At 38.7% G+C, this 27217-nt stretch overlaps 1 long non-coding RNA gene across 1 annotated transcript in view; it reads left to right on the top strand.

Moving 5' to 3' along the window:
- The window catches only part of LOC114231539 (uncharacterized), a 71421-nt gene that overhangs the window by 2613 nt on the left and 41591 nt on the right, over nt 1-27217 (top strand). Inside the window, exon 2 of the long non-coding RNA XR_008556248.1 lies at nt 14468-14529. This is a non-coding gene — a long non-coding RNA (uncharacterized LOC114231539). The remainder of the gene's footprint in view (nt 1-14467; nt 14530-27217) is intronic.

The raw sequence follows: 27217 nt of genomic DNA, 5'->3' as shown, positions 1-27217 counted from the left end.
CACACAGCAGCCAGAGGGATCCTTTGGTCATGTCAGGTGGATCACATGACCCCGCTGCTCAGAACCCTCCCACGGCTTCCACTCTCAGTTAATGAGCAAGTCTTGCCTACAAGGCTCTATCTAACTCATTTACTTCAGCTTCCTGCCTCCCTCCTGCCTTTGAGTGCAGCACAATCGACCCCTTCTCTGAAGGTCAACAGCCTCAGAAGGTACGTCATGGTGATCAGTGTATGATGGTGGGCATCCATACTGACAAAGGATGTACACCATGGAATTTCAAGTCAAAAAAACCACTGTTATTAGAGATAGCACAGCATTTAAGACTCAGTGAACCACTCAAAATTCCTATTGATTTTCAGACCTATCTTTGAAGAATGATGAAAAAGAACTAATGAAGATCAATTTGCACCTACTGATGTTTAAAGCCCCAAATTCAAAAGTTGATCAGGAAATGCTGGTTAGATATGAAATATCTTCTGGTTTTAAATACTTTACATGATATTTATAAATCATGTGGTAGGAGATGTAAGAAATCAAGCGGTTCTAGACTTCTGGTCTTTATTAAACCCTTCTGCCCTTTGCATTGAAAGGCACTCTTGAGTTACAGTTCTTTGGATGCCTAGGGGCCATAGGACACCGAGTTACAGTGTATTATACTTTAAATGCATTATTTCAGAACCACATCTGTAGACGGATTTATTTACACTGTGAAGGCATGCCCAAACCTCTTCTGCCTGATTCCTTTATAGCCTGTGGAGTCGCTTTCTCTCAATGTGCATAAGCTGAAAAATTCAATCAAAAGGAAAGTGTTAGCAATCCTCTACTGAGGAACAAAATTATGGAGCAATATATTTTTTCAAGATGTAGAAAGATTAGTTGGAAGAGTAAATGTGAAGTAATAACCAAACATTTTTTTGAAAAAGGGAATATTTTTACAAGATTTGCTCTACCATAAATCAGGACTACAGTGATTTACATAAAAACAGGATGATATTGGAGCAGAAAGAGAAAATGAGAGCAACAGAACAAAACTGATAGCCTAGAAACAGAAATACACTTATTCAGTGTGTGTGCTATGACGTGTGATAGATACAGATATAAATTTAAATGTTTGGTTAGGGTGACATCTGAAATCAAAGTTAAAAGAAATCAATACATTGAAAATAAAAATTGCATATAAGTAAAATTTTAAGAGCCTCACATCACATTGTAGACAAATATAATTTCCAGAAAGATTAAAAAGAAAAATATTTTTATAAGTATGGAAGGAGAGACTTAAAGGGACCTCCATAATTTTCTTTTTATATTTTGACAGTTTAAAAACACATACTTGGTCTCATATCAACGGAGCAGAATAGGGAGTCCTGAAATAGACCCACACTTCCATGGTTAATTGATTTTTGACAAATGCCAAGGCAATTCAAAGGAAAAATGAGTCTTTTCAACAAATGGTACTGGCACAAGTACCTTTATGCAAAAAAAACAAACAACAACAACAACAACAAAAAAGCACTTTGAGCCATAGTACCCACTATTTACAAAAAATTAACTTGAAATGAAAATAACTTAAGTGTAACTGAAATTATGAAACTTCCAGAAGAAACAGGGAAATCTCAATAACTTTGGGTTAGTCAAAGATTTCTTATATAAGACACAAAAAGCACAAATTATGTAAGATTGATAAATTGGACTATACCAAAATTAAATGTCTCGCTCTTTTATAGACACTATTAAGGCACTGCTTTCAAAAATGAAAAAGCAAGCCACAAGCTGGGAGAAGCTATCTGCAAAGTATACATTTAACTAGACTTGTAAATATAAAATATAAATGCCGCTTTCAACTCAATTTTATGAATACAAACAACACAATTTTTTAATGAGTAATAGATTTAAATAGGCAACGTACCAAAGAAAATAAACACATGGCAAATAAACCATGAAAAGACACTCATCATTAGTCATTAGGGAAATGCAAATAAAACCACAATGAGATACTACGATACACCCATTAAGAGTGGATAAAATTCAAACAACTGACAAAACCAAAGTTTGGCAAGGATGTGGAACACCTGGAACTCAAAGTGCTGGTAGAGATGCAAAATATACAACCATTTTGGAAAACTGTTTGGCAGTATCTTATAAAGTTAAACATACACTTACCACTTGACCCAGAAATTCTACTCCTAGGTATTTACTCAAGAGACAGGAAAATGTATGTTCACATAAAGACTTGGATTTGAATTATTATAGATTATTTACTCATAATAACCACCAACTGGAAATAATTCAAATGTCAATCTTCTGTGGATAAAAAGATTGCAGTATGCCCATAAAATGGAATATTAATCAGCAATAAAAAGAAACCATGTACTGATAAACTCAGTAACAGGGGAATCTGAAAACACTATGCTAAGTGACAAAGTCAGACAGAAAAGACCACATATTGTATATTCACTTATATGAAATTTTAGAAAAGTTAAATCTATAGTGTTAAAAGCTAGATCAGTGGTTCCAGGAGCCAAGGGCAGGGAGAAGCAATTACTTGCAAAAAGAGAATAAAGACTTTTGGGGGGTTATGTAAATAGCCTATATCATGATGATAGTAATGATCAGATACTGTACTCATCAAAACTTTAAAATTAAAGTTTATAATATAAATCATATCTCAGTAGAGCTGATTTTTTTTTAAATATATTAAAGGGATCTGAAATAGTCATTATGTGCTGATTACCTTTGTTTACATAGAAACCCCAAGAGATTCTATCAAGAAGCATTCAAATTTAATTTCTTAAAAGTCAACATTGTTGTTGACAACTCAACAACATTATCTGAAAAAAATATAAAACCTTGTTATACCATAATCAATTTGAAAGCGCAACATAACAAAAAAATCCATAAGAAAAAAATTTCAAAGAAAATACAGACAAATATCTTCATAAATTTCAGGCTAAAATTTATTTACCTGAAAAAAGTTCATAAAATAAATACTGATTTCTTTCATTACACCAAAATTTAAAATTCCTATGAGCAAAAATATTGTATTAGTTATCCATTGCTGTTCAACAAATTATCCCCCAAACTTTGCAGGTTAAACCACAAACATTTATTATCTCACACAGTTTCTCAGGATCAGGAATCACAGATGGCTTAGTTCCGTGATGCTGGCTCAGGCAATCTCATAAGTTTAAAGTCAGGGTGCTGGCCAGGCTATAGTCTCTGAAGACTCAACTGGAACTGGAGATGTGCTTCTAATTCTAAGTTCATTCACACGGATGTTTGGCAAAAGGCTTCAGTTCCTCACCATAGGGGTCCCTGCATAGGACTACTCTTGACATGGGAGTCACAGTTGTTTATAATCCACTCCTGAAGTGATATCCCATCCCTTTTTCTATGGTCCATTTATTAGAAGTGAACCAATAACTCCAGCCCATACTCAAGGGGGAAAAACTACAAAGGTCATGAATAATAGGAGGTAGGGACCATTGGGAGTCATGCCAGAGGCTGCCTACCAAAGACAAGATTACAAAATTATAAGAGAAGACAGTGACAAGGAGAAAATATTTGCAATACGTGTAGCAAACAAAGAGTATCCAGAACACATAAAGAATTCCAAGAAAGCAAAAAGAAAAGGGCAAACCACCCAAATGAGAAATGAGCAAATTAATGGAAGAGCCCAAATATATCTAGCAAATATTTATCTGGAAAGTTGCTTGCCTTTACTAATAATCAGAAATAATATAAAATAAACCATATATTATTTCAGACTCACTGTATTAGCAAAAATTATAAAGTCTATCAATATTTGGCAAGGATGTGGGGTCATCAACCATCTTATATATTCAGGTGGCTGTGTACAACCACTTTGGAGAGCAGTCTTGCACTGCCTAATATAGTTGACAATGGAAATGCCCTATGACCCAGCAATTCTAATCAGATACTTACACGAGAGAAACTCCGACAGGTATGTCCCAACCAACAGTCTTTTCCTGACAAGTAAAGAATAGTCACTGTAGCCTTGTTTGGTTTTACATAACTCTAGAAACACCCTAAATATTCATCCAAAGGGAAATGGATAAATAAATTAGTTATACAAATAAATATTACATAACCAATAAAATGAATGAATTTTTAAAAACAACTATATTATTTACAGATTCATAAAAAGAGTTTAAAATATAAAAACATGAGTCATAAGACACATTCTAAATTCACAATAGTAGTTTACTCTGGAAGAAAAACAAAGGGGCATTATTTAATAATAAAACTGGAAGAAAAAAATGAAAACAATTAATGCTTGTTAATTCTACATATTATTCTTATAATTTTCTGGAGTTATTAAATTTTTCACAAAATATGTTACTTGATCACTTGGATACCTGATAACCTGAATATGAGCAAAACATGCTCTTGTTCTGAAGGAACTTATACCCTCTAGCAGTGAACTCTTATTGCATAAGGAGCCACCTTAAAACTCAGTGGCTTTGAAGATCAGTTATGCCTCTGGATCTGAGCTCAGCTAAAGATCTGCAGAGTAAAGCTGCACTTCTGGGGAGAAACTGCCCTGCTCCATAGCCATCTCGGAGCTTGCCTCACCATGTCCTGTTCCTGTGATCACAGAGGTGCTAAGAAAAAAACAGAAACACCTGAGGCATCTTGAAGCCAAGGCTTGTAACTCAACCAAATTTTGTTGGACAAAGCAAGTCACATGATTAAACCCAACTTCAGAGTGGGAAAGATGGACCAGCACCCTCTGTTCTGTATCAATTCTTTCCCAGTACTCAACCAAGTTCACCCATTCCTTTTCTCTCTCTCTTTGGTCTTAAACTTCTTCCTAAATTTGAATTGAAAAACCTTTCAGCATTAAGGTTTAAGTTTCTAAAAGTTAAAAAGAGATTCTTTAGATGGTAGTTAATACTGAATGTAGCACAAACATAGCCACTTTTTTGTTCATTACATATTTCCAGAGGAAAATATAAGAAGTATATATATATTTTTCTCATATTCAGGTTGTCAGGTGTCCAGGTGCTCAAGTAGCATATTTAGTTAAACATTATTCTGGGTGTGTCTATGAGGGTGTTTCTGGATGAGATTAACATTTGAATGAGTGCAGTGAGAAAAGCAGATTGCCCTCCCCATTAAAGGCCTGAGTAGAATAAAAGGCTGAGTCAAAAAGAATCTCTCCAGCTGATTGGAGTTGGGACACTCGTCTTGCCTTTGAACTCAGACTCTGACTAGAACTTACACCATCAACTCTGCTGATACTCAGGCCTTTGGACTTGACTGGAACTATATCATCAGCTCTCCTGGGCCTGGACTACTCACCCTCCATAAGCTGGCAGCCAGGGGAAGGAAGGCCCATTCTTGCACGAATCTTCGTGCATTGGGTATCTAGTTAAGAAATAAATACACACACATTCATATACACATATATTTACAAAATTACAGTTTATAATAGTCACTGGAATTTATGTCACCAGCATAAGTACACCCTGAATTATACATCAAATATCACCATTATGGATTACCATTTAATAATCATTTTAGAACAATTTCTTTGTTTGCATGTTTCTCATGTCTAGTCTCAATCAAAAGAGAACAGAATCCCCACATCATTTCTACATTGTCCTTACAAAGTAGTATTTTTTTCTCCCGTAAATTTGTATTCATGATAGTTTCCTTATAAAAGCAATCACAATGACCAGTGATCAAAAAGAAATGGGACTTTATTGCTGCAGAACTAGAATTAAGCCTTGGGTCTTACCACCTACACACTCTCTTCCTATCCTAACTCTGTAATGCTCCAATTTCCTCCTGCAAATGCCAGGATGGAAACAAAGTTCAGTTAGGTGTCCATGGAGTTTTCTTTTAATAAATGAAACCAAACCTACTCGGATAATGGCCACCATAAATGAATTAAAGTGAAAGAATTTGCTGAAGAGGTCAATTTTCTGACAGTTCTAAATATAAGTATTGCTGATCCCAGTAAAGAAAACATTCATACTGCATAGTCTTCAATTTGCATAGTCTGGAAGGAAACACAAGGATAAATACTGGTATGAAATAATGGATCCAATATAGTATACAGCATATTGTGAGCAGATGAGTGTGACTGGGGGCATCTTAAGCATTGGGATCAATTACATCTACAAGTGAAATATAGTCACTAGCAATACCTAAATGGATAATGCACAGATGAACAATGGAGAGCTAACTGTACTGATAATAATATAGAAACAACTTACTTTTTTAGCTTAATAATCCTTTCATATAGTACCCACTAGGAAAAGGAAACATATATGTTGGGTACAAGAACAGTGACTATTCCAAAAAATGATTCCAATATTTTTTAATCTATCTTTATTGTCCTACTCTCATCCTTTTACATGTCTCCCCCCAATTTCAGATTGTCACTCACTGAGTGCCCTTCAGATCACATGTATCCATCCTACTTAGACTCACTGAGTAAGGCCATCCTTTATGTGTGTTAGGTAATTCCTTCCTATAATGTTTGCCAGAAAACCTGTTAAGTTTCTTTTTGTCTTATGTTAAAGTTTTTCAGATTAGATTCTAGTTTGGAAATATCAAACTGTTGTATTTATTTTGACACTCACAAATGATTTTACTTGCCATAGAGCAAAAGTTTAATTTAAGCATCTGCTGCTGACACACCCCTCTTTGATATAAGGCATGCCCATTGGCATAGTAATAAATATTCCCAAAAATAAATGCATAACGCATACTCTGAACACATTTGTACTACACATTGAAAAATGAAAGGACAGATTTTCTTTTAGATCATAGATAAATCTATCATTTCTCTGGAATACAAGGCTCAGCCAATTTGTCCAAATTATTGGGTCTAAAATAGAAGCCTTGCCCTAGCTGGCTTGGCTCAGGGGATAGAGCATTGACCTGCGGACTGAAGGGTCGTGGGTTTGGTTCTAGTCAAGGCCACATGCCTGGGTTGCCGGCTTGATCCCCAGTGGGGAACATGCAGGAAGCAGCCAATCAAACTCACCATTGACGTTTCTATCTCTCTCCCTCTTCCTTCCTCTCTGAAATCAATAAAAATATATTTTTTAAAAAGTTAAAATGGAAGCCTTTTTTTTTCATCCTACTCTATTTAAGATATTTGGACTTCTTAACAGAGGAGACTTAGTGTTTGTGTGCATGTTGTCATTCTGAAAACAAGGACCTGCTTTTGAATTGCTCTCCAAACACTCCCAGGAAGCCAGAGAGATCTAAACCAGGATAGTCTTCTATCTCATTCATAAATTTGCAGGGCTTCAACCAAAATTGAATACAATTTACGTCTGCAATATTATTATTTTTTTAAATATATTTAATTGATTTTAGAGAGGAAGGGAGAGGGAGGGAGAGATAGAAGCATCAATGATGAGAATCATTGATCAGCTGCCTCCTGCACACCCCCAACTGGGGATCAAACCTACAAATTCGGCATGTGCCCTGACTGGGAATGGAACCATGACCTCCTGGTTTATAGGTCAATGCTTAACCCTGAGCAACACCGGCCAGGCTACATCTGCAATATTTAGTATGGAGTTAAATTTAACATTCAACACACATCCCAAAAAATGTTGATGTTATGAAGACATTATCCTACCTAATAAAGAGGGAATATGCTAATTGACCCTCACGCTGTCACAAATATGGCAGCACCCACAGCCAATAATAAGGGAATATGCTAATTGACTGCCCCACCCTCAAAGATGGTGGTGCCCACAGCCAATAAGAAGGGAATAAGCTAATTGACTGTCACACCCTCAAAGATGGCGGCACCCACAGCCAATAGGGAGGGAATATGCTAATTGACTGCCACACCCTCAAAGATGGCAGCACCCACAGCCACAAGATGGTGGCACCCAGTCCCCTTAGCCCTGCCGGGGCAGCGGGCACACAGCAAGGCCAGGCCCACCCCAGGGCGGGCCCCACCACTTCGGGCACCTGCCTCTGGAGTCCCCCAGTCACCTCAGCCCCCCAACCACCCAGGGCCAGCCTAGAACACAGGCAAGCCTCAGATGGCAGCTGCCCAGTCACCCAGGGTCGGCCCGAGGCGCAGGCAAGCCTCGGATGGGCCTCCTGAGGCTCAGGAAACCAGGGCTGGCCGAGGCTTGTGCTCAGGTCATGTCCCGCCCCTGAAGGCTCCCAGACTGTGAGAGGGGGCAGGCCAGGCTGAGGGACGCCCCCCCTCCATTGCATGAATTTTCATGCACTGGGCCTCTAGTGAAATTATAATACCAGACAAATTCTGGCAGCTCTATAACTTCCTTCCAGGTGGAATTCTTAAGTTAACAAAGCTAAGAGTATTTGCATGTTACAGATAACCAAATTTAAGCCGCAGAATCTACCACTTCATCTAAGGCTCTGATATTCATCATTGAAAATCAGCAGGAGATAAAAGTTTCTTTTTTAACACTTAATAAGCACACATTCTATTGATTTCTCATTTTTTAAAATTGACATGAAAGCACATGTTGAATAGGAAATTCTGTACTCCATTTAGAAGAACTCTCTTCTACACACTATTCTGGAAAGTCTTTCAAGAGAAAAGTGATTTCACAGATGCCCCTGAATAAATAACAGAGATTTTCAGTGGTCTGGGGGAAAAAAAAAAAAAAGCCTCTCTAGTCAATAAACCAGAAACAATGACTGCTTGAAGAAACCTAGCTTTTTTCCCTTTTGAGTGTCCTGTTAACTACTCCACTGAACTCTGGTCTAGAATCAAAATTTTAACTCTCTTCTCTTCCTGTCACATTGTAGAGACAAAGTTACTCATATAAAAGCACTTCTTTTTCTGTGTAAGCACTGGAGTCATATGGGGTCCATATTGACGTTTAACTATGCCCTTTTTGTCTTAACATTTTATTGTCATTCTAACTTTTACATTAACCCATAGAGTATACTTTTGTTTACATTGGCTTATGTGTTCAGATTTTTATGGATGTCATGTGATATTTTTGCTTAATATAAATAAACACCCACTACTCTCCACCACATGCGACGTGTTTTTTGCATGGACTTCTCCATCTCTGATGTCAAACAAGCACGTCCAGTCAACAGGTACCAGCTTAGTCAGCACATATCCACTCCCCTATTTGCTTTGTGCTCACAGCTCCCCTCCTCCTTGGTTTTTCCCCAATTTTACTGTGCCTCCTGGTTTTTCTTCCTGTGTGGTTCTCGGTCACTGCCAAATTACTTAAAGATATCTTTTTGTCCGTCTTCTCACTCCTCAGTGGTTATAAATTCTCCTTCCATACCTTTACACCTCATGTCTGTTCCCCTATTTCCAATTTGAAGATATCTTGTTAATTTATATGGTTTTAGATAATCCTGATGAGTTATAGTTTTGTTAGTTGAACAAGCTCTCTACATACACATATGGCTTTTTCTAAGCCTCAGTCAATTGGTTGAGCTACAACCTACATTTCATATAAATATGTGGAAATGGTAAATAAAAAAATTTAATTATTTTCCTAAAATAATCTTTCTTATGTGAGTTAGCCTAAAAGGGGTAAATAAAGCACATCTAATATTACTCAGGACTTCATAAAAAAAATAAGGGACAGATTTCTGGCTTTGTGGCAGCTACTAGCAAATTTCCTAAACTCTTATTAATCATTTCTCTAAAACATGGCTCTTAGTCTGACATTTTATGAGATAACTAGTAGCCCTGCGCATGAATCCGTGTGCCAGTAGCTCGCTGCCACCCTCCTGTAGCTCTCCGCCTGCTGCCCCGCCTTCCTGTAGCTCCCCCTGCCCACCCCTCATAGCTTGTTGCCCTACCCTCTCCTGTAGCTCTCCATCTCCCACTTGTTTGCTGCCCTGCCCCCTCCTGTAGCTCTCCGCCTCCCGCTTATAGCCAGTAGCTCACTGCTGCCCTCCTGTAGCTCTCCGCCCACTGTCCCGCCCTCCTGTAACTCCCCCCATCCCACTCCCCCCCTCATAGCTTACTACCCTACCCCCTCCTGTAGCTCTCCACCGCCTGCTTGTAGCTCACTGCCCCACCCTCCTGCTGATCACGGCATAATGGATAATTAGCATATTCCTCTCTTATTATATAGGCTGTCCAGTTTAAATCTTAAACCCAAAGCTTATCTCAATCTTTATTGCTGGGTATTTTTTCAAAGAGATGAAATTACTTAACTTCAATAATATGGTATTAATGTCTAATGCACATAATAGCCTTTTTAAAACTATCTTTATGATTTTTTCATCAACTTAGGAATTAAGACCCAGTGATACCCCTTTTACTCAATGCTTTTCTTAATGCTTTTTATTTCCACATTTGGTTTTATATTATTATCTTAAAACAGACTCTACATCCATTGTCTGTTTCCTTGACTTTTAGTTATTGCTTTATTCTAAAGCATACCCATGAGATACAATGTTGTTTATGCATTTTACATAAATTTACAGAAACCTAGTTTTCTCTGTTTTCTATTCTGGCACATCCTGGTCACAGTCAATCTACTTTATTCCAGGGATCCAGCCATCCCTGGAAGCAGTGAGTAGCTTTGGCATAGTCAGCAACCAAACCAGCCCACAACACTGCATCTGTGACCTGTCCTAATGGCAGGCAGGGCCATTTCAGGAAACCTGGACCCTTGTGAAGCATGGATCTTCCTCCTCTCCCCACATAAGACTCCCTTGAAGATTTTTGCCAAAATAAGCAACATGACAATTCACTATCTGTTAGAAATTTGAACAGCATTACTTTGAAGTCACTCCCTGAAAATCTTGCAGTCATAGAACTATAGAGATAAAAACATCGTTGGATATTCTAGTCACGTTCCTCATATTGCAGATGCAAAAGGAAAGCCTAAAGAAGCCAAGTAACTTCCTTAATATTATAAAGCTAGTTTACTTGCAAAATTAGGACTGCTACCTAGAACTTGTTACTGGATCCAGAAATAAACCACAGTCTTACTTGAAACTCTTTAAGATCTCCTATTTCTGCATTACAAATATTTGTTAGTTTGCCAGGCCTGTGTGGCTTAGTGGTTGAACATTGAGCTATGAACCAGGAGGCCACGGATCGATTCCCGGTGAGGGCACATGCCCAAGTTGCAGGCTTGTTCCCCGTGGGGGGCGTGCCAGAGGCAGCCAATCAATAATTTTCACCATTGATGTTTCTATCTCTCTTTCCCTCTCTCTTCCTCTCTGAAATCAATAAAAATATATTTTTAAAAAATATTTGTTAGGTAAAACAAGCCACGTAACTCATTTGATTAATAGTTATCTTCAAAATTATTTTCAAAATCACACAACTAAAGATTACCAACAAAAATATTCACAAAGACATTCAAATAAATGTAATAAAATAATTACAGATTTTTCAAAAGTTCTGACAAGAGTAAGATGAAATGCCCTTTCCTTGTTGGTGAAAACAAAGTGGGAGAGTTTACAGATCCACACTTCAGAACAATATTTTCTTGAAATAGTTTTAAAAAATATATTAAAGGCCGTATTTAAATCCATGAATTTTGACATGGAAATTGACTTTATAGCTTATATCCCTAAAGGAAAGAATCAAACAAACTGACCAATATTCATCTATAAAACCTATATGTAGCTGACCGGTTTGGCTCAATGGATAGAGTGTCGGTCTGTGGACTGAAGGGTCCCGGGTTCGATTCCGGTCAGGGGCATGTACATTGGTTGCGGGCACATCCCTGGTGGGGGGTGTGCAGGAGGCAGCTGGTCGATGTTTCTCTCTCATCGATGTTTCTAGCTCTCTATCCCTCTCCCTTCCTCTCTCTGTAAAAAATCAATAAAATATATTTTAAAAATAATAATAATAATAATAATAAAACCTATATGTATAGGTTCATCATATTTATCACAGAAAACCTATATGTATAGGTTTTCTGTGATACATATAAAACCTATATGTATAGGTTCATCATATGTGTCACAGAAAAAAAAATTGGAAGCATCCTAATAACAATAAAAAGGAAATGGCCCAACAAAGTATGGGAGGGCCAGGAGTAATCTGATAGAATATCATGAAGTCACTAGAAAATAGGTTCTTAAAATTTTTTCAATGACATGAAAATAAAGGCTCACAATATAATAAAATTTAAAAGTCAGGTATGAAATGATTGTACAATATGATGCAAGTTAGTCATATATGTTTGTTATAAAAATGATAAATAGAAAACAAAATGCAGGAAAATAATAGCAATGGTTACCTGTGGATAACAGTTATAAATGATATTTTCTTCATCCTTATCACTTCTGCATTTTCCCTACTGTTTATAATGAGCTTGGGCTAGTCTTATAAATACAAAACAATATTTTAATTACAAAGAAGCCTGAAAGCACCATTTTATAGCACAATTGTATTCCCATTCTTCTATCAACAGTATCACATGCCTTACTCCCCAAGCACCCATTCTCTATTTTGGTCATTACTTATCCCAACTAGCACCTCCTTCATCCCTTTTCCATCCTTGTTATTGTTTATTAATATAGTCTCAACCTTAGGATGATTTGAAAAGAAGAGAAATTTAAAGGTTTCTTAATATGCAGAAGTACATTCCAAAATAAGCACATAAACTCCAGCTTATTTTAATTTCTGAGATCCCCCCAAGCCTCCAAGACAAAATATTAGAAAGACCATTTTTAGCACTTATTATTAATACTAGAGGCCCGGTGCACGAAATTTGCGCATGGGGGGGAGGAAGGTCCCTCAGCCCGGCCTGCACCCTCTCGCAATTCAGGACCCCTCAGGGGATGTCCAACTGCCAACTGCCTGCAGTCAGACACCCCTCTCACAATCCGGGACTGCTGGCTCCTAACTGCTCATCTGCCTGCCTGATCACCCCTAACTTCCTCTGCCTCGGCCCCCACCACTGCGACTTCATCTGGAAGGATGTCCAGAATGACATCTGGAAGGTCGTTTGGCTGTCCAGTCTAATTAGCATATTATGCTTTTTTATTATTATAGAAAGACAGCAGAGGCTCAGATGAAAGAAAACTAATCCATAGAAAGAGGGAAAAAATATTAGTTAGAACTTTTTAAGACCCATTAAGTTCATTCCTAAAGATTTTAGCTCTTTCCAGAGTTATTCTGATTCCTCCATAAAATGGAATGTAAGGTTATTACTATCTCTCTGATTAATACCGAAAATGTAAACAGTGACATCACAAAAACTGTAAAAAATGTCAAAGATTAAAAAGCAATTCATTTATATATACTCTTCTTCATTAAAACCTAAGAAAATAGCTCCTCATGTAGGTTGGAAGTTTTAAAAGGATTGAATTTAAGCTCATGTCCACAAATGTTTTTATTATGAATATAATAGGTCCTCTCCATGGCCTAAACAGCCAGAAGTTTGTGGAACCAATGGCTATGCTTGATTTTGAAAAAAAGAAATAACAAGATAACTATATTCCACAAACCTACGGAGAAATATTTAATGGTCCCCAATTACATAAGGTTATCCTGGCATTCAAAGCCTTTCCCAATTTCAGTCACTGGGAAATACTGTACTCCAAAATAAGTTTATGACTTATTTGCAATTAGAAAACATCAATTAACATTGGCCTTGAGATAAGAGCTTTAAAATCTGAAGGCCAAACTCTGAGTCTGAAGTGATACAATCAAGATTTGATCACACTAATACAACCAATGATCCTTCCAAAGTCTCTCATTCTTGTTAGGTTGTCTGTCTCTAGGAACTTACCCAGTTCTCCCAGGTTGTCCATTTCATTAGCATATAATTGTTCATAACATCTCTCATAATGTCTCTGTATTTCTGTCGTATAAGTTGTAACATCTCCTCTTCATTTCTGATTTTATTTGAGTTCCTCTCTTTTTTCCATGGGGAGACTAGCTAACAGTTTGTCAATTTTGTTTCTCTTTTCAAAATTTGGTCTAAAAAAGCTTATTATTTTAGAGATTAATGTGCATTAGAAAATCATATTCCATGAAATTATTTTAGTAATGTAAATTCAAGCATAAAATAGGCTAAACTCTATCATCTAGAACACTAATTAAATTAATCAATACAAAATTTTATGTCCCTATCATCCAGTATCTTGTGAAGTAGACAATGATCAGCAAAACAAAATATTAACAATTCTACAATGTAATACGTAAATTATCTTCCCGTGTTATTCTGGTTAAAGATTCTGATGATTACTATTTTTCACAAAATTTAGGGACTTTTTTTATAAGAATTCAGCAACAAAGTAAATAAGACCATATAATGTCACAAATTGTAGTCATTTCAATAGTGGTCAAAAGTATTTCAGAATCTTACAAACTCAGAAACTCACCTAACCTTGCACATACACAGCTAGTTTTCCAACAGCCTAACCAGATTAATCCTGAATAGGGAGACTGAGATAGCTCCTTCTTAAGTACACGTGCGAGCTGGCTGTCAGCACAAAGCCATTTCTAGGTTTGTTTATGGGCTAAAACTTTTACTTCTCTTCACAGGTTCTCGGAGATATTGCAGGTTCAGTTCCAGGCCATCATACTAAAGCAAATATCACAATAAAGTGAGTCATACAAATTTTTTGATTTCCCAGTGCATATAAACTATGTTTATACTATACTGTAAACTATTAAGTGTGCAATAGCAGTATGTCTAAAAAACAATGTATGTGCCTTAATTTAAAAGTCGTTTATTGCTAAAAAAAAAATGCTGACCATCATCTATCTGAGCCTTCAGTGAGTTGTCATTTTTTTGCTGGTGAAGGATCTTACCTTCAATATGTAAAAACCATAATATCTGTGAAGCTCAATAAAACCAAATGCAATAAAATGAGGTATACCTGTATTTATTTTCTTCTTTCACTCACAGCCACTTCTGTCTTTAGTTGTTAACAGAAAACAAAACAGAGGCAAGGCAGACTCTGATCTTGTATCGAGAAAGGTTTTCAGCTGACACATTCATGCATGAAATTAAGCTAAACTATTGAGCTGAAGCTGAACCAAAACACCCCCTCAACCCCACTTTACAATATTCAGCATGCAAAGGTGGTTGAGTTACAACTAAGCTACCTCAGCACTACCCAATCAGTAGTCACACTACATATCAATATGCTTTACAGAATACCCAACTCCACCTTTACCTATAGTGTGTCTATTATTTATAGCATGCCCTCTATGAAACCTACACCAAAGAATCAGATGAGAAACAGGTAAAATCAATGATTGATGTCTTTCATCAGATTTCAGCATAAATGAAACATGATATTCTCTACTCTTTTGTGTGTCAATATAGACAAAAGAAAGAAAATATTTCTTCTAGCATTAGGTTTGGGAGAGAGAAGTAAGTGGATGGTTGTAACAGGGATGTAATAGGAAATTGGTATTTTTTAAATCATAAAATCAAATAAAAACAATTATTTCCCTAAAATGGTTTAAACTTTCTTTGGTTGATGAGCTTGGATTATTTTTTAAGGGGACTTTATTTTTTAGACCAGTTTTAGGTTCACAGCAAAGTTAAGTGAAAAATACAGAGGTCCAAAGCAAGGCACATTATAATTCAAATGTCAAGTTTTAAAGATAAAGAGAGAATCTTAAAACCAGCAAGATAAAAACAACTTGTTTTGGATAGGGGGACCCCCATCAGCATATTTTTTAGCAGAAATTTTGCAGGCCAGAAGAAAGTAGCATGATGGAGTCAGAGTACTGAAAGAAAAAATATTTTGGGAGGCAATGGATATGCTCATTACCTTGATTGTAGCGACAGTATCATGGGTGTATGCATATGTCTAAACTCACCAAACTGTGTACATTAAATATGTGCAGTTTCTGTATATCAATTATACTTCAATAAAGGTTTTTTTAAAGAAAGAAAAGAAATATACCTAGCACTCAATAAAGTAAAAACCCACAATGATTAGCATTCAATTAAAAAATTAACAAGCATGCAAAAAAGCAGAACAATACAATCCAAAATGAGGAGAAAAACAACTGATAGCAAAACACTACTGACAAGGATACTTGAATTAGCAGATAATAACATTAAAACAGTTATAACACCATTCCATGTGTTCAGAAAGTTCTGTGGAGACATGGAAGTTATTTTTTAAACGATGCACACTGAACTTCTAGAGATGCTAACCATCATGTCTGAGATGAAAATATACTGAATTGGGTTAGTTAAATATTAGATTTTGTAAAAAAATTAGTAAACTTCAAGACATAGTAATAGAAACTATGCAAAATTAAACACAGCAATAAAAAAGGAATAAAGTAAATAAAACACAATATCAGAGAGCTGTGGGTAGCTTCAACTGGCCTAATATAGGTTTAGCTAGAGTGTCTGCAAACGGAGAGAACAGAAAAATAAATATTTTTTTAAAATTATAGTTAAAATTGTTCTAAATTTGAAGGAAAAAAAGAGCTAGGTTCTGGGAACTGCAATTATATAGTCCTGCTCTAAGAGCTCATTCTAATCAGAGAATCACCCATTTAAACAAATAAGCACAATAAAATGTGATATCTGCAATAACAGAAAAATGTACAAGGAGGTAAGATTTCACAGAGAAGGTGACAGCTAAGTAGGATTTTTGTTGTTGTTGTTAAGCCTCACCCTAGGATACTTTTTCCATTGATTTTTCAGAGACAGTGAGAGAGAGTGAGGGAGAGAAAGAGAGAGAAACATCAATGTGAGAGAGACATAGCAATTGTTGCCTCCCACACATGCTCTGACCAGGGCCCAAGAAGGAACCCACAACCCAGGCACATGCCCCAACCGGAATCAAACCCACAACTCCTTGGTCTGCAGGCTGATGCTCTAACCACTGAGTGGATTTTTTAAGATAAACTGAAATTTGGCAGGAAAAGAAGTCATAGAGATGGAGAATTGGTCCAAAAGAGGACACTCTAATCAAAATAAGTGGCACCAACACAAGCACTGAGATGTGCAGCTGCAGTAGTAGTTGGGAAGGGCAAGTAGTATGAACAGTGATGGAGAGAGTGGGCATGGATTGGCGTTAATGACACTGGAGTGAAGGTGAAGACCATGATGACTTAACATTCTCTGCTAAGGTGCTTCTCTTGAAAGCCACAGGAAGGTATTACATGGTTTTAACCAGGAGGGTGGCTTAGTTAGTAAGACTTGCATTTTGAAAGGTTAGTGTAAACCAAGACCCAAGGTAGAGGAACTAGACAGAAGCTGCTGCAATGATCAAAACTGGAGACAAGGAAAGTTTGAACTAAGGTGGGGCAATGACATGATAAAGGAGAAGAGGAAAGTTCAGGAGGTGTTTGAGGACAATTCCTGGTTGATGTTGAGGAGCTAAAAGCAGGAAGCATGGGTCCTTTGTTATTGTGGGGAAAATCAAGGAAGACTTCCAGATACCATAAAAAGTATTACTTAGAAATACAAAGATAAGCTGTGGCCCCTTAGCTTGTCTTCTAGGCTAAAGTTCCTCCATTCCGTTTTCCTAATCGTCACTCTTCCACCTGCTTTCTGCCTTCCAGATACTTGTTAAAATTGTTTGTTCAAGAAACCCCTTCCCATTCTTCTCATTATGTGTTTATTTCATTGTCATTACCTAATTCTCATTTTAACATTTGCATGGGAGGGAGATGTGTTCAAGTGAATGGACTTCAAGTCTGCCTTCTTGAACTAATGCACTTCAGGGCAGACAGTCAGTGAAAAGTTGCATGTGCCTTAATTCAGGACTGAGCCCTGGTGAAGCACATTCATTTACTGATGGAAAATTATATCTATTTCTTGGCAGGTGGAGTTAGTCTAAAATATTTTCAAATGCATATTTTGTTCTCCAAGTTGGATTTCAGTAGCATAATTATTATGGATATAATTGGTCAGAATAAGTATGAACTTTTAGAAGTACCATTTGTTTTGCTGGTTTTATTTCTCTTGGGTTAAGCAAGAACAGCCTGCTCATTTCCATTTCGGTCTAGTGTCAATGTCCACTTCAGAACTCTTCCCGTTTCCTCGGAACAAAGCCTTTACTGAGTCCAGTGACCGTGGTTAGTGACCACATGAAATGGAAAGGGCAGGGAAGCAGCCAAAGAGACAGGGAACAGCTGGAAACCATTGAAGAAAGCTATAGAAATAAAAGCATGAGGCATAACAGCAAGGATATGACTAAGGCCCAGGATCCAGTGTCACAGAATATTTTAGAAGTTCTGAGTTGTCTTTTCCTGGGTAACAGCCTTGAAAACTTATGTCCACTGTCTACCTTAAATATTCTCTGGAATAAGAAGGTGTCATGTCCACATATGAACTAAATGAAAACAGAAGAATAGTCATCAGCAAAGACTAAAATCTTACTGTGTGAAGGACAAGTGAAGGTTTCTTTTGACAATAAAATGGCTCCAACTTGATATTTTGTTGATTTAGTGTTTTGATTTTTGACATCCAGTTCGAGAACTCTAGTCCAGACCACTTGGAAACCATAATACCTTCTCCCAGATTCATGAGTTCAGGGATTCTTGAAGGTTAATTGCTCTTTAAATTCCCACTATTTTATAAAATTGCCTCTCCGATTTCATGGTACCTCCAACAACAACAGAACCATGTGTGCCAAGACACAATAACTTCCTGTAAGATACCACTAAAGGAAAATAATGGCACCATGAATATTCACACAGGAAAGTATGAATTTTTCCTTCAGGGATAAAGTTATTGTTCCAAGCGCATCAGAAACCACATCCTATTCCTAATACTACCCACCACCGTGAGTATCCCTCTGGTATCACAAGGCTTCCATCAATATACTAGTGGAACCCAACAGGTCATGTTGGACAAAGTGATGAAGTTTTTCCACCAAATTTTGAGAGTCGCCACTTTAATGAGAAAAGAAAGGACACTAAAGGATACAGTGTCCTAATACAACCTGGACTTGATTCAGGGACTCCTGAACCAGAGAAAGGACTTCAGGATGGCAGTTTTATACGGTGTTATTATTTTGATCAAAGGGAAAATTGCACCTGCTGAATTGGTTGTCACTTTCTAGTCATTAAACCAAAATGTCTTATATTTATTCATGAAAAAAGTGTATACTTCTCACAACCAAAATAATAGTAGAAAAGACAAATCCAAAAGCGTGAGTATGGCCTCCATGAGGAAAGTGTTCATATTCTAAAGCTGTTGACTAAGACTTGGCTATTAGCCATGCCACCGCCATTCCAACAGTTATAATCAGTGAAGACGAGGCCTGGTCCGTGACTGTCTAACTAACAATGTTAACTCATATCTATATATATAAAAGCCTAAGCAACTGGCTGACCAGCTGACCAGCTGACCGGTGGGTAGCTATGATGCACATTGACCACCAGGGGGCAGACACTCAATACAGGAGCTGCTGAGCAACAGCAACTTTGCAGAGTGCCCTCTCACACTCCGAGACCCCATGGAGGATGTCAGACTGCCAGTTTCAGCCTGATCCCTTCAGGCCAGGCTGAGGGACCCCATTTGCCAGAAGGACCCTGCTCACTTCACAGATGCCCTTGGAGCCCCAGCACCACCCCAGGTGTCGCCAGCCGGGAAGGGACCATGGGAGGTTGGTTCCAGGGTGTGTCTGGCCCGTCTCACCCAATCCCGCCCCACCAGCCACCTTCTAATTAATTTACTTGCAATGTGCACAAATCTATGCACCAGGCCTCTAGTTCATTATAAAGATTCCAGAGTCTTTTTCTAAAAAAAAAAAAAAATAGCATTCCTTTACTTCTCTGGTATTTTGGGCATGAATGAATGATATGTTTTAATACTACCTACCACGAGTCAAAAACTACATGCTGTTTTGTATATATCACTTCATTAGATTCTATGGTATCCTATGAGATAGTCCTTATTATTCCCATTTGACAAAGGATGGAAACGTATGCTCAGACAGTTTTGATAACTTACCAAGTCCCACAGCCAATAAATGGCAGAGCTGGGATTTGAACCCAGGTCAACTGACTATCTGTACAATATCACATTGCCTTCCATGGGCTATAAGACACAAAAAGTTCTTTTACTTCCCATTTGTTTTCTCCTGTTTTCACTCATAGACCATTGTATGCTTCCTAATAATTCTTCCCTAATTTATCATTACTTCATAATTTTGTTCCCCTATATATTGTCCACATCATCTACTGGATTTCATGGTCTGTCTGTTCTATCTTTATATCCAAAGCACCTAACAAAGAGTAGTAGGAACTCAATAAATATTTGTTGGAATTAAAGAATAAGTTGATATTCCCCTTGGCGAAATTTCCCATGTAGCCACTCACCTTCGCTGATTGTGCCATGCTCTCTTCACCTCTGCAATTTGGCTCCCATCTCTCCTAATTCCTGGAAAGAACTTCAGTCTTCTCCTCCCATCCCATCCCACTGAGCCGCTCACGCAAGCACAAGGCCCCTCCTGCTCCAAGTCCTTCCTGTCCTTCCTTTGTCTCTGAATCCACCTAATGTATTTTCTATTTCATTCACCTAGTGCTCCTATGGGAACTCATTTTTTTTAATGTAATTTATCCTTATAAGTGTGTGGGGGTGGGTTTGTTTGGTTTTTTGTTTTACCTCTAAGTTAAAAAAAATAAGTGAATAAAAATACTGTTATAATTCCTTATCTCTGTCCCCCCCCCAAAAAAAATGCACTTATTGTATACAAAGTAGATCCTTAAATATATGTTGAATAAATAAATAGCTAAATAAATAAATGAACACTTAGAAAGCAGGAAAAGGCCCATGTAGGAGATTTTAAAATGAGTGGTAAATATTATCTGTGGGTGTGAAATGGGCTATCTGTATGAAATCAAGTCAGAATACTGTATTACCAGGGAGACTGGTTATTTCATTTCAGCCTTTGCTTTTACGTGGAGAAAGTGGTAATCATAGAAATATGTGAGCAGAAAGTATGCTGAATGGGAGCAGGTGGTACCTTTGGTTCCTTTCCCATGCAGGAGTTTATACTCTTCCCACACACCCTGTCCTCCTTCCAAGAGGAGGGGAATGCTGCCAATAAACAGAAGACACGCCCTGTGTTCTCTCTTCCTCTTTCCCCTCAAGTTTTCTATCGCTGACTACAAGTAAAGATATAGAACAGAAGCAGGAAGAAATCACCAATGGGATTTCCAGAGCACTCTGTTACTGCACAAAGAGCACACAAATAAATCATTATTTCATCATTCTCATCTGCCTGCAGAGAAAACTCAACTTCTCTAACCTGGCTTAATTTGGGTTGCTAATAAACAAAAAAAAGGGGATGTGCTGGAGCTAAAAATTGGAACGCAGAAGAAGAAATGTGTGTTTTATCAAACTAAATGAAGCCTGAAACGTTTAGCTTGGTGAATATCTCTTCATACAATTGCCTATGGCTGAATTTTCCATAAAGTAATAAACAGCCACTGAAATAGTTCTGTGTTCAGAAATGTCTGGCTCAGCAGGCTGCTAGTTAGCCCCTTAGGTAAGTTCAGGTTTGACATGGTTCAGAAAGCTGGGGTCCTTAAGCTTTTGTTGCAGCAGCTGAAATATTTCTAAGGTCCCAACAGCTAGAGTAGACCCGGTCCTTCAGCGCCCAGCTCCATCCATGCAGCTGGGCTTGCATTGCTAACTTCCACTAAGAAAACAGAGTGAGGGGTCCCGAGACGCACAGACATAATATAAATAAGAAAAATAATAATAATACATTCATGGTTCCAACTGTCCACACATTCTCAGTTAGGTTGCACCTATGTTATATGGCTCAGCATGTGGTTTCAATTGTCACAACAATGCGCATTTGTTCAAGAGTATGCTGGCTGCTAGCTTCACTTCTCGCTGTGTTTAAATATGCCATGGCCTGTGACTCCCTTTTAGGGGTCAAGTATCTGGCATGTGCCTGCTACGTTATGGTCGGTATAATCTTATAGATTATCCAAGCTGCAGAACCAGAATCTTTGATGTCAAAAAGGCCTCTGTGTATGGAATAGGCATATAATGTATAAATATATATATTGAATGAAAAGCAAGGCATAAAGTTGGGGGGGGGGTGGAGGACAAAAAGCCCATAGGTATGAAAAGGCCATTCCCTCGCTGCTCTTGGGCTGACAGACACGCAGCAGTCTCAGGCTCTGCCCCTCTTCAAAGTGCAGGAGCCAAGGCGACCACCTTCAGCTGCTGCTCGCTTGGAGACTTCTTTCCTCAACGCGAAAGGATTGTATTACACTTTGGAATTTCACAACAGAATCTGATACCACTTGGTATTTATTGAAACATTTATGTTCGCAGCTTTCACTGTTTCAACATCCATGATTTATGGTTCCCTCACCTCCGCACTTTTAGCTGTAGCCCCTTTAAGGGGACGTGAAAAGTTAAAAGAGATTCATTGACCCTACCCCAAAGAGCATCCCTTTATTTTCAGCTATTAAGGATTTGACCTTGTAACAGAGCATAGCAACGTGATTTTCCCAAATAATAAGGCCCAAGAAATCATATGAGAATTTCTTCTAAGAAAAACTGACGGTAGTTTCTGGCCATTCAATAATCATTCTCTGATGCTTAGAAATCCTTTGGATAAAGTGTTTCCCTTCCGCTTTTCTCTTCACCTTTGCTTCCATTGTGAATGAAGGTAGATGCAGTTGAGTAATGAGTGTTATCTTCAGATCTCCAGGCTAATTCCAGTTCTATACCTCACTAGCGTTGAGTGCTAATTGAGTTATTAACATCTCCTATGACTTGGCTTCCTCAAATAACAAGTGAGACTGATAATTCCTCCTCATGGGGTGAGTCTGAAGATGAAATAAGAGAGAGACTGGAACAGTACGCACACAAATGTGTTTGTTAACACATGGACCAAAGATTCAGAAAGACCAAAGTTGGAGAAAATTAGTTTCTTGTGGCTCCCAGATGTACCAGATGAAAGAAGAAAAGAGCAATGGGATAAGAAATGCTGAGAGGAGAAAATCTGAGAACACTAACCACAACAACAACCATTTATATTTAGAGATGTCCCTATTTTGCACCATAGTAAAAAGCACGCCTCCCAGTCCTCCCTCACTCCACCGCACGAGACGCACGCCGCGGCCATGAGGCTGCTGTGCTGTGTCGCCGGCCCTGGAGCTTCATGGCATAGGAGGAGGCAGTTCAGACCAGATACCCAGGCACTGACTGGCCAAGGACCTCTTTTGGAATTCAATCCCCAAATCAAAGTAGGTCCAACAAAAGCTCCAAACAATCAGGGGTACATTAAATGTTCATTGGCCACCACTGCTCACCCCTCCCAACTGTTCTCAGTCCCCAGAGCACATTCCCTCCCAGTGATACACTCCCTCAACTTGTGCATTTGAATAAGGATTATGACATCCCAGCAGAACTAACCCAGAGGAATCTGAACCTAAATCTATTTACTCTTCCCTTCTTATCCCGCCAAGCCAATTCATCAAGAAATCAAGATTTATTTGGGATAAAACTTCCTCTGAGGTTCCACCAATTAAATTTTATTTACATTTCCTAACTTAATTAGTGCATTCAAAGTAAGCTCCTCTGCCTTGGACACTAAACAGATCACCCTCTCTCCAAAGATGCAGGGATGACGGCATTTCTCTTTGTGTTCTCAGGGCCTGTGATCCTGACAGGGGTTTTTGCACACAAAAATACTGCATTTAGGCTGGGAGCCTTGTTTCCAACCACGGCCTGCTTTTCGCCATACACAGACGGGAAAGGTCTCGTGAGCAGGCAGAGCTGCAACTATTGTCTAAAACCGCACACCCAGTTCACACCTAGCTCCTGGGCTCTGGAATAAGGTTTCTGACTAGATGTTCCCACCTAGATGTCCCTCAGGGATTTCAAATGCAACCTGCTCAAAACCAAACTTTCCCGTTTCCCACACACCACTTCTTGACCCTCAAACTTGCTTCTTTTCCTGCATTCCCCAGTTTGGATAATAGAGCAGAATCATAACATGTGATTCTGTGATTTATAATAGGAAATATACACTGAGTGGCCAGATTATTATGATCTCTGAATGCATAATAATCTGGCCACTCAGTGTGTGTGTATGTGTATATGTATATGTGTGTATATATATATTTATACACATATATACATATATGTGTATAAATATATATATACATATATGTGTGTATATGTATATATATTAGAGGCCCGGTGCATGAATACGTGCATGGGTGGGGTCCGGCCAGCCTGGCCAGGGGGAGGGGACATGGGTGGTTGGCTGGCCTGCCTGCTGGTCAAACTCCTGGTCAAGAGGACAATTTGCATATTAGCCTTTTATTATATAGGATATACACTGAGTGGCCAGATTATTATGCGTTCAGAGATCATAATAATCTGGCCACTCAGTGTATATTTGGCCTTTGTCCATTGTTCCTGGAACAGACCTCCTCAAACCCTTGAAACTTCATGAGGAGAGCAAAATAGGTGTTTTTTTCATTGTGTTAATGAAGTGACTTTGGGACACCTAAGGATGAAGGCTGGCTACCTGGAGAACCAACCATGTGCTCCCTCCCTCCCTGACCACTGGGGAGAGGAAAGGGGCTGGAGGTTGAATCAATCATCAATGGCCAATGGATTAATCAATTATACTATATAATGAAACCTCCATAAAAATCCAAAAGGATGTGGTTCAGAGAGCTTGCAGGTTGGTGAACACACAGAGATTTGGGGAGAGTGGTGCACTTGGAGAGGGCATGGAAGCTCTACAGCCTTTTCCTATATCTTACTCTCCTAGTATGCATCTCTTTCATCAGGCTGTTCCGAGTTATATCTTTCTTTAATAAATCAGACACCTAGTAAGTTCAATGATTCTCTGAGCTCTGTAAGCTGCCCTAACAAATTAATCAAACCCAAGGAGAGGGAACCTCCAATCTATAGTATATTCAATCAGAAGCACAGGTGAGAATCTAGACTAAGGTGATTGGCATCTGAAATTGGAGTGAGGAGCAGTCTTGTAGGACTGAACCCTTAACCTATGGAATCCAAGGCTATCTCCTGGTAGATCGTGTCAGAATTGAGCTGAACTCTAGGAAACCCAGATGGTACAGGAGAATTGCTTGGTGGGAGAGTGAAACCCCCACATGTTGTAATTGAAATTGGAATTATATATAAGAACTAATTTTTATTCTTCCTGTCTTTCTCTTATCTATGTAGTCACTGCATCCTCTCAAATCTACCTCTAAAATATTTACACTATTTCTTCTTCTCCATCACTTGAGCCAAACAAAGCCTTGACTCAGGTTCTCATGGTCACTTACCTGAACTACCAGTTTTCCTGCCATGGCTTTGCCTTTCCACTGAAGCCGGAATATCATTCTGAAATGTAAATTGTATCATTTGGCCCTTCTAAACCTAACTCTAATCCTCACTGTAACCTTGAGGACATGTCAGAATTTGTGGGATAGAGCTGAAACAGTTATCAGGAAAAAATGTGTTGTCCCATCCTAGACCTTGAAGGGTCCACTGCAGCCTAGGGAAAACTGAGATCTGAATTTAGGTAACATTTCCGTTCTAATAGTTATTTTGTTCTGCTATAAATATATTAGACAAGAGAGGTCACAAAAGAAATGTGGCTGACCAGGTTCACATTTTTATTAGAGTCACAATTCATTACAATGTCTTCAAGTACCTTGTAAGTTCAGTTCCATTATCCTATCTAATAAAGAGGGAATATGCTAATTTACCCTCACACCATCGCAAAGATGGCAGCGCCCACAGCCAATAAGGAGGGAAAATGCTAATTTACTGCCCCGCCCTCAAAGATGGTGGCACCCACAGCCAATAAGGAGAGAATATGCTCATTGACTGCCCCTCCCTCAAAGATGGCAGTGCCCACAGCCAATAAGGAGGGAATATGCTAATTGACTGCCCTGCTCTCAAAGATGGCGGCACCCATAGCCACAAGATGGCAGCACCCAGTCCTCTCAGCCCCACCTGCCCCCAGAGCCCCCCATCCCCTCAGCCCCCCAGCCAAACAGGGCTGGCTCGAGGTGCAGGCAAGCCTCAGATGGCAGTTGCCCAGCCAACATCCAAGGCGCAGGCAAGCTTTGGATGGCAGCTGCCTAGTCGCCCAGGGTTGGCCCGAGGTACAGGTAACCAGGGCCGGCCAAGGCTTGTGCTGCCGGCAGTGGCAGCAGCAGAGGTGTGATGGGGATGCCACCTTCCCCTGATTGCTGGGTTGCCTCCTGTCCCCGAGGGCTCCCAGACTATGAGAGGAAGCAGGCCGGGCTGAGGGACCCCTCCTCCAGTGCATGAATTTTCATGCACCGGGCCTCTAGTTGATAATAATATCCAACACAACTCCTCCAAGACAGTGGCTTCTTGCAAATACTAATAAATATAATTGTCTTAAGTGTACCTACATTTAGAAATTTGTGGAAATTTCCAACTATTCTAAAAATAAATCCAAACCTTACCAAGTTGGATTATATTAGATCCGAGTTTAGGACTTTTTAAATTATTTTATTTTTTAATTGTAGTTGACATGCACTCTTATATTAGTTTCAGGTGTACAACAGTGGTTCAACGTTTACATACAGTTGACCTTGATCAATACAAGGGTTAGAGGCACTAACACATGCAGTCGAAAGCCACATATAACTTCTGACTCCCCCAAGACTTAATAGCCTACTGTTGACTGAATACCATCTTGTTCAAGATTCATGGCTAGAAGCATATACAACTTTAACCGGATGAGGGACTCACATAATACAAACACAAATACAGAAGTAAAAATAGCATAAGCAATATGATTAGAGTTTGTTGCAGGAATTGGGACACTGTAATGAGAACTTTTTGGAATTCATAAATAATGCCCACTTGTAAGATGTCAACTCTATCCCCAGCTTGACTGACTATTAAAGCATCAGGCTGAGCTAATCCAGAATATCTACATTCCAAATATTTGATACTGGAATTAAACTTGAATTCACTGTGGATGCCTTTCAAACACTGGGCTAAAAGAGATCAATTTTATGAAGCATCACATGAGAGTATACAGAGTACACATTCCTCTGATACAATCTTATTCTTGGATTAAGCCAGAAAATCATAAAATTTCATAAATGGACAACTTTACATGCTCCATCCTTTCAATTCCATCTACTCCTACACTCAAGCACTCCTGCTGTCCTGTTGGAACTGCATTTACTGAGTTGCTCATGACTTAAATGCACTGAGGCCATCAGTCTATAATGAAAGATGAGCTGTGGTTTCAGTGAGTACATTGTTGACTATGTGGCATTGGGCATGAGAGCCAACAAAAGAACTTAATCTCAGGCGCA

Source organism: Eptesicus fuscus, chromosome 6 (genome assembly GCF_027574615.1).
Source record: "Eptesicus fuscus isolate TK198812 chromosome 6, DD_ASM_mEF_20220401, whole genome shotgun sequence".
In the NCBI taxonomy this organism is placed as follows: Eukaryota; Metazoa; Chordata; class Mammalia; order Chiroptera; family Vespertilionidae; genus Eptesicus; species Eptesicus fuscus.
The sequence above is the reverse complement of the archived record's forward strand: the minus strand, read 5'-3'. Positions and strand labels throughout refer to the sequence as shown.